This window comes from Mixophyes fleayi, chromosome 2, assembly GCF_038048845.1.
Source record: "Mixophyes fleayi isolate aMixFle1 chromosome 2, aMixFle1.hap1, whole genome shotgun sequence".
Lineage (NCBI taxonomy): Eukaryota > Metazoa > Chordata > Amphibia > Anura > Limnodynastidae > Mixophyes > Mixophyes fleayi.
The window spans coordinates 79,848,516-79,862,466 of NC_134403.1; positions in this window are offsets into that span (position 1 = coordinate 79,848,516).

Below are 13,951 nucleotides of genomic sequence, written 5' to 3' on the forward strand. Positions count from 1 at the left end.
CGCCCCCCTAGCCCTTGATATTAACCAAATTAACCTAAAATATTCCTAAACTGCGCCCCCCTTCAGCATTGCGCCCTGGGCGGTCGCCCTTATCGCACAGCCCTAGTTACGGCCAGGGCCGTTTTTCCCATTGGGCACAATGGGCAGGTGCCCGGGGGCCCTGCAGCCCAGGGGGGCCCGTCGGAGGCAGCAAAAAAAAAAAACCCTGAAAAAAAAGAAGAAAATACTTACCTTGCAGTCAGCTGGCGATCCGGCTCCCTCCCTGGTCTCCTCCTCCGTCGCGCTCCCAGTGCATGTCGGGCGTGACGTCATCATTCCCGCCTGACATCCATTGCGGAGCGCAATGGAGGAGGAGACCATGGAGGGAGCCGGATCGCCAGCTGACTGCAAGGTAAGTATTTTGTTCTTATTTTTCAGGTTTTTGTTTTTTTTTGCTGCCTCCGACAGGCCCCTCTGGGCTGCAGGGCCCATATATACAATCATTATTTTTTTTTCTGTATATATAGGGGCCCCGGTGCACTGCTGTGCCCGGGAGCCCAAGATGTTCTTAAGAGGGCCTGATGTCATACCACTGTTTTTACTCAAATTCATCTGTTAATATGGGAAAGCGCATAGATTAGTGTTCCAAGATGATGCCAGCTGAAAGGGTGAACAATTCAGTATCTATTGACAGGGGGAGCTGAGTGGATTCAGGCTTTCATTCCTAGGTCCACTAGTGCTCCTCATACTGTGATGACAAGATTTTATTTTGTATTATGAGATATTTAAATGAGATGTCAAAGGCGAATTTAAACAAACCTTCCCTGTTTAGCGGGGGCTGCAGATGTCTTTTCCTGCCAGCAGAATGATGTCCTCTGTGGTGGCACGGATTGGCCATGAGGTACACTTTCCTTGGAATGCCTTTTGCACCCACATGGCTCACTTTATATAGAAAAGTGTATTTCTAGACATATTTTTACCAATATAATAAAAGTAAAGGAATATAATAAACAAATGAATAAATAAAATAATTATAACTAAAACAATATAATCAGTACAAAGTATTCCAAAAGGAAGACTAGCTCAGGTGCAAACAAGTAAACATGACTCATACTTTCCTACTCCAAATTTTGGGGACTGCTCCCAGACTCCTGGAAGAGTTGGCACCAACCCCCCATTCTGAATCTCAGCATTACATAGCAGGGGGCGGGGCCATGGTGACGCTCCCTCCTTTCTGGTTTTCCAAAAATCAGACTCAAGCCAATACAACTTTTTTTGCATACAGTGGATAGACTGATTTTCCTTGCAAATCTTTTTTCGTCTACTGAGTCACTCTTTCAGTCTCTACATTGGTTGCCTGTTTTTCAAATAATATAATATACAATTATTTTACTAAAATACAAGGCTGTCAACAAAATTGCACCGACATACATCTCCTCACTTGTCTCAAAATATCTCCCAAATTTACACCTCCGTTCTGCACAAGATCTGCGTCTCTCTTCCACTCTCATCATTTCCTCCCATTCTCGGTTACAGGACTTTTTTCGGGCTGCACCCACTTTGTGGAATTCACTCCCTCGCACCACAAGACTTTCCTCTAGTCTTCAAACCTTCCAGCGTTCTCTGAAAATCCACCTGTTCAGACAATCTTATAATATTCCTCTACCACCCTCTAAATCTCCCTAGGTTAAACCTATTACCACCTGTTACACAGCTAACATAAGACAATAACCATCTGACCAACATAGTTGTGTGACTAAACATACAGCCCACTAAATACTTTGTAACCTTTGCATTCTAGCTGGACAAATACTCAATATTATGTAGCACTTACCCTTGTGTATCAAACCATTGTCACATAGATTGTAAGCTTGCGAGCAACGGCCCTCTTCCTCTCTGTCTGTATGTATTACCCAGTATTGTTTTAATACTGTTTGTTCCCAATTGTAAAGCGCTACGGAATTTGCTGGTGTTATATAAATTAATGTTGTTGATGATGATGATGATGATGAGCCATTATTATCCCCTACAATATATAATAATCCCTTTCACCCCCACATTGCATTAATAGCCCCCACACTTAATAAAGAGAGGCTCCATGTTAAATTAATAATCCCCACTTTATTGCATATGAACGCTATATGCAATAACATTGACCTTTAAATTTGTTGCAGAGAGGGTTCATTAGAACTGAAATTAAAGCTAGGTACATACTACAGAAAATGTATCCTGATGCAATTTCTTTATCAATGACTGAAAGTCCCGATCAGCATGCCGATACATGTGTACACACGTACATGATTTTACGTGATTTACCTTCAGATCTGTGCTCTTTATCTGTCATATCCACTGGCTGAAAAGATCGTGACTCTGTAAACTGGAGATCTGCCTACACTGCTGGTCGTGAGTGCATATAGCACACTTCAGGATTTGCCCGACATTGTTCCATCATATACAGAGATTTTTAGTCCAGTTATAAAATCAATCCAAACGATACAATGTGCTTTGGTATGATAAAACATGATTGTTGAAGTGTACATATTAATGCGATATCGGACCTAACAGTCACTTATTATGAGATTGGCACGATAGTGGGGTGAAAATCTTGTAGTGTGTACCCAGCTTTAGACAACTGGTGTGATTACTAACCAGTAGGATCTTCAATCAAACTGCCTTTAACAGATTTTTAAAATCTGATTAGTTTCCCCGGTGAATCAACATGTCATATTCATTGCTGTCTAAAATGGGAGAAAATGTAAAATATTGCATTACCAAAAAGAAAATGGCCAAATATTTTCCATAAAATCTAGACTACTACCAGTAACATACAACAGTATTATCTGGTATTTATCACCTTGAATGTTTTGTTTCTTGTCTTTTAAAGCTCAGCTTCTACCCTCATACTTAACCTGGTTTCTACAGGTGCTGTTTTACGACACACTGGTCGGAATGCTTTGTAGTCAGTTATCTTTAGATCAAAATCAAAAAAGTTGAACAAACTACTATACAAAACATAGCTTTCTACTAGACTTATTTAAATTATCTGCTTTTAAAAAACATTTAGGGTTATGAGAAGCCCCAAATGCCTTATGCTGGGTACACACTACAGAAAATTACTGCAGATGAGATTTCTGCTGTGATTTTAAAAACGACCACAAGTCCCGACGAGCATGCAGATTCATGTGTACACTCCTACATGATTTATCATCAGATCTGTGCTCTTCATCTGTCATATCCATCTACTGAAATGATCTTGCACACTTCTTCAACTTATCATTGAAACCACCCCATAGGACAAGAACAGTGAGAATCAATACTGCTCTGTTAAACTGAGACAGACAATTCCACTAGAAGTGGCTATAACATAAAAACCGGCACCCCCCAGTGGCCAAGAACAGCATTACTTTACTACGCATGCGCAGCATCTATACGGGCAGCTCCGATACCTTCCGAAACCATGCTCACCTTTGCTCGCCCCGCCTCTGTATACATGTTCTGGCCTGGAACACTTGTTTATAATATGTTTTATGAATAAATATTATTTTGAATTAGGACAATTGAGTTTTATCAGCACATTTTGTTTTATGATCACTAGTGGAGCGCCAGGGATATCGCTTACTTTGTCTAATATCTCAGTGGTAGGGATATCATTTACTTCCTAAAGGCAGCTTTATTAGGATCTATTACAGTTCAATTACTAGAGGGACAGTGCTGGGTTTACCTGCTATAGTTCAATCTTGTACATTTGCCGGACATTGTTCCATTATTTAAAGTGATTTTTAGTCAGTTTATAAAATCAAATAAAATGATACAATGTGCTTTGATACAATAAAACATGATTGTGGGAGCGTACACACTAATGCGATATCGGACTTAACAGTCGTTTATTGTGTGATTGGCATTAAAAATGTAATTGGCATTAATACCTGTAGGGCGTGAGGAGAGCAAGGCAAAAAAAGGAATAAATGCGACCCTGGAAAAACCATGTTACAATGCAAGGGGTGCAAATTAGTTTATTATTTTGCACATAAGTTAAATACTGGCTGTAGCACAAAAATGCTTGATAGCTTTTTTTTTTTACACTGAAATGTAAAGTTGATCTAGGACATGTCCTATCCCAATTATAAATCTGCCATCACATTTTAAATTTACTTCCCGCTTCAATGCAACATGGATTTGCCCACATGCAAAGTTACTCCTTTTCTATGCTTTGCTCTCCTTAATGACTCAGGCCCGTAGTGTGTTCCCAGCTTTAGTTAGATGCATATCTACATGTGATACCCCAAAACCTGAGTACCCTGAGGTGTATCTATATGTAAATATATGTGTGTACCCATGGCTATGTTCATGTACCTGCCTGGTTAGATGTGGTTACATTTGTTATTTGTTATAAGTGTTTATAAAGATTTTAAAAAAAAAAACTTCTTGAGGGAGAAGTGACAGTTGGGAGTGGTTGGTGGTTGCCGGGGGTGACAGGTGGGAGTGGTTGGTGGTTGCCAGGGGTGACAGGGAGAGAGGAGTGTGATACTCAGGACCGCTGAGAGAGATCCCTGTGTCTGGATAGATTGAGAGTGAAAATATAGGAACAGAATGAGAATCAGACAGAGTGATATATAAGCAGATGAAAAAGTGAAGAAAGTGTAAGAAGAGAAGAAGTGAGCAAAAGAGAGGCTGAGTAACAAGGAAAGTGCTGTAAATACTAAGCAGCAGTGAGATCTGTGAATACACAACAGAGACTGAGCTATGTACTGAGGACAGTGTAAGAGGACAGAGACAAGTTGGAGATGTATAATAACAGTTCAGCAGACACAGATCAGTATAACTCCCCCCATTACATCACTGACACAGGAAACATCAGCAGTTACTTAGACACATGTTACTGATCCCTATATACTTGAACTGATTACTAACAAAAAAATTAGTTTTCAGGAAAACTACAGAAATAATGTTTTACCAAAATCTTCTTGTGAAGGTCAACAACCACTTAATTAAGTGACTATTCATAAAGTCCAATGGGATAAAAAAGAAATTTATGGACCCCAACCACATGCACCACTTCTACAAATAGTTATTGAAATATTTGATGTAGGTCTTAACGTTGTATTGAGAAATTCCTCTCTTCATCGTGTTAAGTTATGTATTAATGTTGGGTAATTGTATATATATATATATATATATATATATATATATATGTAAGATATCAGTGTTATTAGTATGGCAAATTTAAAGGTTTGTCAATTGTAAATAGTTTCAAGGTGATAAGATATTGTTTAAAAATAATTGTGAGCAAATATCAGAGTAATTTTTATTAATAAAAGGAAATTAGTTCAGAATACACTTGTGTCATTTTAAATCTCTGTGAATAAATCTTCTTACCTCTCTGGTGCATAGAAAATCTCAAGTGTTGAAACTATAAAGAGAACTATCTAACACTGGTACGGTGCAACTTCAACGTATTACTCTAAATAACACCACACGGGGTATTACATACACCCACCTCCACAATGGAGACCCTCTGACCCTTGCTAGCTATTTTGACCATACTTATTATAAAATATGAAAAGGAACAATGACTGCAGACATGGAAAATCTTAGATATTCTTGTAAGCACAAAAGCCATGGTTGTCATATTTATCCTGCGACCCATGAGAGTTTTAGAAAGACAGATACTAGCCCTTTTTCTGTCCACACAAAAGGTCATTTAGAAACTGGGAAAGTCTGCACAAATGCTGGTATTGTGTGCCATGCACCTACTTTTGTACAAGTGTGCCTAGTTATAGAGACGGCTATGTGAGTCCAGATGGCAGCATCTCTGGATGGTGAAAAAGTTGTAACAGGTTTATGAGAGAAGATAGGCACATCAAGGGCATTCCTTTCTAAGTGCACATTAGGCACGCAAGCACACCTTTACATTGAAGTGCAGAAACAAGATCTCATTTTGTGGGATGGGATTATCTTTACAAGCTAAAGATGTGACATTTACGGGTGTACTTTGCAAGAGGGAGCAGGACATTTTTCACTCTTCAAAATGACTTCAATTCGTCGCTACCTCTGAGGTGCTGGATATCTGGTCTCATCCCTGTATTGTTAGAGACATTTGCATGAAAACACATTTAGAGATGCAATACAAATGTAATAAACAGCTTCAAACACACAAAAGTTACACATGTGATAAATACAGTTCTAATGTTCATATGCTCACTATTGATTTTAGAATACAAATCAGACTTAACTGAGTCTTTAAGAGGCAATAAATACAAGTTTAAATGAATAAAGGCCGTGGTCCTATAGTGGAAATAGACTGGACTTTGATTTGACGTTTTTACTGCTTCAAAACAGATCTAGCCACAAATTGGTTTTTCATGTGTGTTTCCAAAGGCTGTGAAATGGGCGTGTACATATAATTGTTCTTGGCTGAAATAAAGAAGCATTGGCGCTCATAAAGAAGTATACGGACCTCACTGTTGTATAGTGTATTAACATAATGGTATAGAATTGTTTGCAACTATTTTATTTGCTATTCTATGCCTCAAACTTTGTAAGTTTTTGCAACTTTGTAGTTAATCAGTTAAGGAGAATTGAAAGAAGAACACTATGAAAAAAGAAAACTTCGCCAACACAACCACCCAACAAGCAGAGCCATGACATTCCCATGACCTGAACCCCTGCAGCATGAGAGCAAAAATCAACCATTTGTAAAGCGCTATCGAATTTGCTGGCACTATATAATTAAATGTTGATGATAATGATGATCACCCTGCTGTAACTTGAGGTTCAATGATTCCTCAGGGATCACAGCCTGAAGTTTGAGTATAAACTGAAGCACATATATGTTATCAATGTGGGTTGTCCAATCAGCTACATCAACAAGCCCTGGAGTATCATGGTACTGCAGGTGTTAGAAGCATTGGTCTCCTCCTGAACAATGGAGGAACCCTACTGCGTTGCAATACACATACACCCAAAAATAAGTCAACCTGGTGGACTAACAAAGTGCACTGTATGCCCACTGCTTATACTTATTATTATTATTATTATTATTATTATCTTTTATTTATCAGGCGCCACAAAGGGTCCATAGCACATATAGATTGGCGTAACAGTACATGGCATACAATACATGACATACAAGGTAGTACAAAACAAAGCGCAGTAAGCAAAGGGTAATAAATATGGAAAAAGAGCAATAATTTTAAATAAGTACCAATTTAGCAGAGAGAAGTACATAGGGCAAAGAGGTAAAAGTGAATTCCAATGTACAGATAGGAAGGGAAGGAGAAAGGTGGGTGAGTGAATAAAGGGATGTGCCTGTGCCCTGTGCCCAGTAGAGTGGGCAACACTTACAGGATCAATGCAGAGATGGAGAAGAGGAGACACGGGAGAAGAGGAAATGTGGAAGCAGAAGTCAAGTGACAAAATGTAGAGTAGAGGCAGATGGCTAAGGGCAACGGAAAACAAGAGGAGGAGGACATGAGGAAAGAGGGCCCTACTCAAGGCGGAGACTGACAGGAGACACAGAGTGGCAAGAGGGGATGAGGGACAAGAAACCTGAGGGGAGAGGAGCAGGGAGTAAGAAACAGGGGGCGAGGTACAGAAAGGTTAGTTAGAGTGAGAGAGAAGAGAGATGGAGGAGGGCAGGGTTAGGCGAAGGAAGGGTAGGCTAACTGAACAGGTGGATTTTAAGAGAGCATTTAAAGTCTGACAGGCTAGGTGAAAGCCTGATAGAACGGGGGAGATCATTCCAGAGAAGGAGGACCACACAGGAGAAGTAATGAATACGTGAATGAGAGGCCGTGATCAGATGGGAGGTGAGGCGACAGTCTTTGGATGACCGCAGTGGGCGAGAAGGAGTATGAGTGGAGATGAGGTTGGAGAGATATGGAGCAGTTTAATTAGAGGGGGCTTTAAAAGTGAGGGTGAGGAGTTTGAAGAGGATTCTGAAACGGAGAGGGAGCCAGTGAAGGGCTTGACAGAAAGGGGAGGCAGATGAAGATTGGCGGGAGAGGTAGATAAGTTGGGCGGTAGCATTAAGTATGGACTGAAGAGGAGAGAGATGGGTAAGGGGTGGGCCAATGAGGAGGAGGTTGCTGTAATCAAGGCAAGAGATGATCAGAGAGTGGATGAGCGTTTTTGGTGGTATTGGAGGAGAGGAAGGGTCTGATCTGGGTTATGTTGCAGCGATAGAAGCGGCAGAATTAGGCAAGGGATTGAATGTGAGGTGTGAAGGAGAGGGAGGATTCAAGGGTGACCCCCAGGCACTGAACTTGGGGTGAAGAGAAGATGATGGTAGAACAAATAGTGATGGAGAGGGTGGGAGAAGGGGGGGGTGTCTCTAGTGGGGGGGAGATGATATGCTAAGATTTGGCCATATTAAGTTTGAGGAAATGTTGAGACATCCAGGAGGAAATGGCAGAGAGGCAGCAAGACACCTTAATGAGGATGAAAGGGGAGAGTACATGAGAAGAAATGTTGATTTGGGTATTATAGAGATGGTACTGGAGGCCAAAGGAGCTGATAAGATCACCGGGTAAGATCAACAGGTGGCCCTAGAGCCGTATGCGGACCTCCGAGCGGTCACCTGCAGCCCCTAGCTCCTTACTTCTATATTGTCAGATTTGTTTGCATAGGCATACACAGGACATTTAAATTAGATTTGCTCCCAGGGAAATCCAGAGAGGGATACGCTGCATGGCGCAGGGGGTCTATCTAGCCCTGTCTGGGGGTGTTGAAAATATCAGACATTATCAAAATGTTAACAATAATCATCAAATGATCACAGCTCTTACCTTGCTGCCATGTCCAGTGGAGGAGGGTTGAAAGGTCTATTAATATTCATGCTGCTACTGCATCCACAGTCACTGTGTGAAATAAGTCATAAATGGCCAACATGCCCCTCAGATCTTTTAACATATCATCAGTCTTCATCAAATGCCACTTACACGCTCATCAGATCTCCCCACATGCCCATCAGCCTCCACACATGCCATCAGACCACCACACATACCATCAGATTTCCACACATGCCCCTTACCTTCCCATCAGCCTCCCTACATGCCATAAGACCTCCCTACATGCCATCAGATTTCTCCACATGTCCATTCATCTACCTACATGCCATCAGACCTTCCCACATACTATAAGTTCTCCCACATGCCAATTGGACCTCCCCACATTCCATCAGACCCCCCACATGCCATAAGATTTCCCCATATGCCATCAGCCTACCTACATGCCATCAGCCTACCTACATGCCAATAGGACCTCCCCACATGCCATAAGACCACCCTACATGCCATCATATTTCCCCATATGCCATCAGCCTACCTACATGCCATCAGACCACACCACATGCCAATTGGACCTCCCCACATTCCATCAGACCTCCCCACATTCCATAAGACCTCCCCAAATGTCACCAGATCTCCCCACGTGCCCCTTACATGTCCATCAGCCTCCCTACATGCCGTCATAACTCCCCATATGCCATCAGATTTCCCCACTTGCCCCTTATATGCCCATCAGCACCCTACATGCCATTAGCTCTCTCTCTCTACATGCCCAACAGACCTCTTCACCTTCCCACCAAACGTAACCGCTAGAACCCGTGCAGAGGAAGGAGGGAGAGCATACTACACGCTCTTCTCTCCCTCTCCCTCTTTCCCTGATGTGACATGGAAGGTGGCTGTCAAATTGGGAGCAGCTGACTCAGGTCCTTGACTCTCAAATCTGCTTTTATCTAGGAGCCAAATTTTAAACTGCGAAGTGCAGCATGCGGCTCAGCCACCACTGCATTACAGGGTGCCTGGGCACACCCAGCACACCTTGTACACACGACTATGTTTGTTTGTTTTAGCTTGTAACACTTGTTTGTCATGCACCATGCAGACTCTGAAGTGTATCAGATTGCCCATCACTGGCCTATATGGTTCACCCAGCATCTGTTGAAAAAGCTAAAATTGTTCAAAAGCTCATTAAATACCACTTGGTTTAGCCTAATTTATGGCTTAAATTAATCATGATGGAACATTGGGACAGTTGTTATTACATGTGTCACTATGCGTGTTTATTACAGGTTGAAGTGTGGCTTAAAGAGCTGGTGTTAAATTTAATTTAATTTAATTAATTGATATGGCTGAGCGCTCTAATCCTAAAAATGAATCATCTTCATCACTTTCCCATCTTCCATTGCTAACTGCTTCGCCTCCACAAATGCTGTAATTTTCTGCACTTATTCTAGGTACATAGGCACAAAATGATGCACAGATGCCACCAAAGAAGATTTGCTTGAGATACTGTGATGTTTTTAATACTTATTTTTTTGGAATCAAAGTGGTTACCACATATTGTTAAACAACGACATCGGGGCCAACTTTTCACCAGTAAATGTAGCTTCTTCATTTTAAAAATATACAGTATCTCTGTCTCAAACAGAGTTAAAAACACCCATGTGACAACTACAATAGGAATCAGTTCTAAAAGTGGGTGCTTGTGTGACTATAAGCATAAGCTCAACACCACAGTATCCACTCTGGTGTTCCTTGTAAAGTCAATAACATGTAGCGTGTAAAATGTTATATGTAACTCATTGCCTATAATTATGTAGCTATTTTTGGGTATGAACGGGGAGTGAGGTGAGGGAACTGAATCAGTAACAATGTAGCTCAATTTGCTGATGTAACAATGGTTAAGATGCTTTTAGCACAGACCTGTGAGTGGAAAACATAAATTAGTAGTTGCAGTGCGAACCTTTGGACTGTGCAGTAATTAGATGAACATGAAACAGAAACTAAGTTCTGATGTATTGACTAAGTAATATGAACCTGTGGCCTGAGCAGAAATTTTCATTAGTAATGACTGAAAAGCCCTCACCAGTGCGCAGTACGGGGTCAGGGCGTGTAATGTACACAGACACAGAATCATGTCTAAACTTCCTGTACTTTGCTTTATTGCAGCTCAAACAACATACATGGAAAGAAAAGCACTTGTAGCGGGGTGCAACAAAGCTATGTTTCCATAAGTAGCTGCACCTGCAGCTCTAAGGCACAGTGCCCTATTTATCAATGGTAGCCAATATAAAACATTTCCTATCACTGCTAATTGCAGAAAATCTTCTCTCTCCTCAGTTTATCAAGAAAAGGTTCCTGGGCAGCTGAGTAATACTCAGCTCCCCGACAATACTTACTAGCAGCAGTAAGAGGACTCTTACCACTTCGCCAGCCAATCTTTGGTCCATCTGTGCATCCAGCTCACACATGCGCATTGGAACTGAAAACCTGGGTTGGACTTCCTTTTCCAGATTCGTTAAATAAATTAAAACAAAATAGAATAAAATGTTTCATTGTTTCATCTATTTTTTTTATTTAAAAAATGAAATTGACTTCCAATTCAAAGAAAGTCTTCATTTGATTAAAGTAATGTATTACCCCCTACTATCTCCATCCTGAGATGGTGCTAGCAATAGGAGGACAGCGTCAGTACTTGTACTTATGCTGTCCATGGTAAATAGGCTTCCATTTCCTTTGCACGGTGAAGTCTTCGCCAGAGAGCCTTGGAAAAGGCAATCACTGGTCATAGCTGGCAATAGTTATCATCTACCCGCAGGCTGTTTATAAATAGGGTGAAGCCCTTAATCTCCTGGTTTCACCAGAGACAGGGCTTATCTCTTTAAGATAAATCACAGCCTGGTTGTGTCTAGGAGAACCTAGAAGACTGACAGGGCTAGATTTATTAAGATGCGGGTTTGAAAATGTGGGGATGTTGCCTATAGCAACCAATCAGGTTCTAGCTTTCATTTATTTAATGCATTCTACAAAATGACAGCTAGAATATGATTGGTTGCTATAGGCAACATCCCCACTTTTTCAAACCCGCAGCTTAGTAAATCTAGCCCACAGTGTTATTATTCCAAGAGGTCATATTGCGTCTTTATCTGCCCTTCTATTGATTTGAGAGCAATTGAACATTTTGTACTTCTTTTGTCTTTACTCCTTTACTCATTCCTTAATTACCGTCATTCACCTCATTACTCCAAAACATGAATGTTTCATGCCAATTACCACATTAATCTGCACTATTCTATAATAACAAAATAACCTTTATAACATACGGCCCATGGTATTTGTAAGGGCCCTGAGATCCATTCTGCTGAAATTACTCACTCTCATGTTTGCAAGTAAATTAAACTTTTCAACATTCTACTAACCGACTGGCTTTCAGACCATGTGCTGGCGTAGGTACGTATTGTGGATCCCCTCTATGCCGTATCTAAAATGATGGATTTACTTTCACTTGTCCCAAATGGAGTATCTGTCATTCACTTACAATCGTGGACTGTTGCCAAGGCAATTAGGGGAGTTCCAATGCCTGAGTGCTCTCACACAACAAATACATAACTGCAGATGCCACATAAAGCTGGTGAGATTGTACCTTGCCATTTTGTAATCCAGGCTGTATATGATTCTACGCTATATATTGCCTTTAAAAAAATGTCAGCCCGGATCTTGATAAATTCACCAAAAAACTGACGGCGCACATCCTCACAGCCGCCAAATCTCTTATTGCCCTCAACTGGAAGCGTGCTTCCTCTCCATCTTTTTCGGCCCTTAAAAAAAAAAACAAATTTGGAATGTGGCAGCAATGGAAGAGATTACTTACCATCTACACAATAGAGGTTACGCTTTCACCCAAGTCTGGGCTCCATGGCAAATGGCGGCAAGCGCGTTTCCCTCTGATACTTGATTTCCTCGTGGAGGCCCATGTGTGGCGAGTGAGTCCCTGCTCCTGCTCTACCAACCCTTGACCCTCTAACACACATTCATTACCTTCCCCCTGACTGTACCCCTGCCTAACTTCTGTGGTCTTCCTTCCCACCCCCCCTCTCTTACAACCCCCCCCCCCCCCCCAATTCTATTTTGATGCTGTCTGATCTATGTAAGATAAAGCAAGAAATAATATAAAAAACTGGTCACTTTACAGCTTAAGTTCCCTGTGGATGTCCTTCCAGGATTTCAGTACAATGTAAATGTCTTCCTATGCACACACTGTAACTTTCAGATTTTGTATCTTGTATACCTTGTATTGCTTGACCATTCAAAATAAAGAATTATAAAAAAAAAAAAAATGTCAGATTCAGAGAAAGAGACGGCTGGGCAAAGCCATTCCACCGCCTAGCATAGGCAGCCCAATTGCACCTACAGAGAGGTGGAGATTCTGATGGAGCTTGTGATGGAGAGACTGCACCATACAAATCGCAGCTATCTAACCCAGCATAGCACCACATTTGGGAAGACATCACAGAGCAGGTGAATGCTATGGTATCCTCTTCAGAAGTCAGTGACCGAGGTCAAGAAACATATTTTGCTTATGTTTTTCAGCTATTTTGTGCTCAGTGTCCTATGTTGTCAAACACACAAATGCTGTGTACTGCATGGGAATAACAAACCCAAAACCATTTAAAAATATAACAATTTAAATGTTTGCAATAGCACATTATAACTTGTTTTAAGTAGAAACATATTTTATGGCTTTGTAAAGATCTGTGATTATTGTGTGACTTTTAGGTTCCCTAAAAATTACATTTTTGTCTATATGTATATCTATATGACATCTCGGACAGGTAACTATACTTTATGCGTCATCTTAAGGACAAACTCAGAGACAACGGCAGGCATGCCAGTGGGACAGGGGGGTCGTCCCATGGAGTCCTTAGACCCCAGGCCTCTGGAGCACATAGCATTGGCTTGTATTGCAGACCAATTGGTTTAAGGTGTGTAGAGAATCGATAATAGCGAGAGTGTTCCCTCAACCGCACAACAATCCCCTCCAGATAACTTTCATATCAGAATACATGCATTGACTATTCCAATGACTGTAATGCTGTGACTAAATAAATTTGTACACCAACAACAACAATATAAATATTATAACAGGATATATATATATATCACACCGGGTAGACAACTCCTCTTTACTC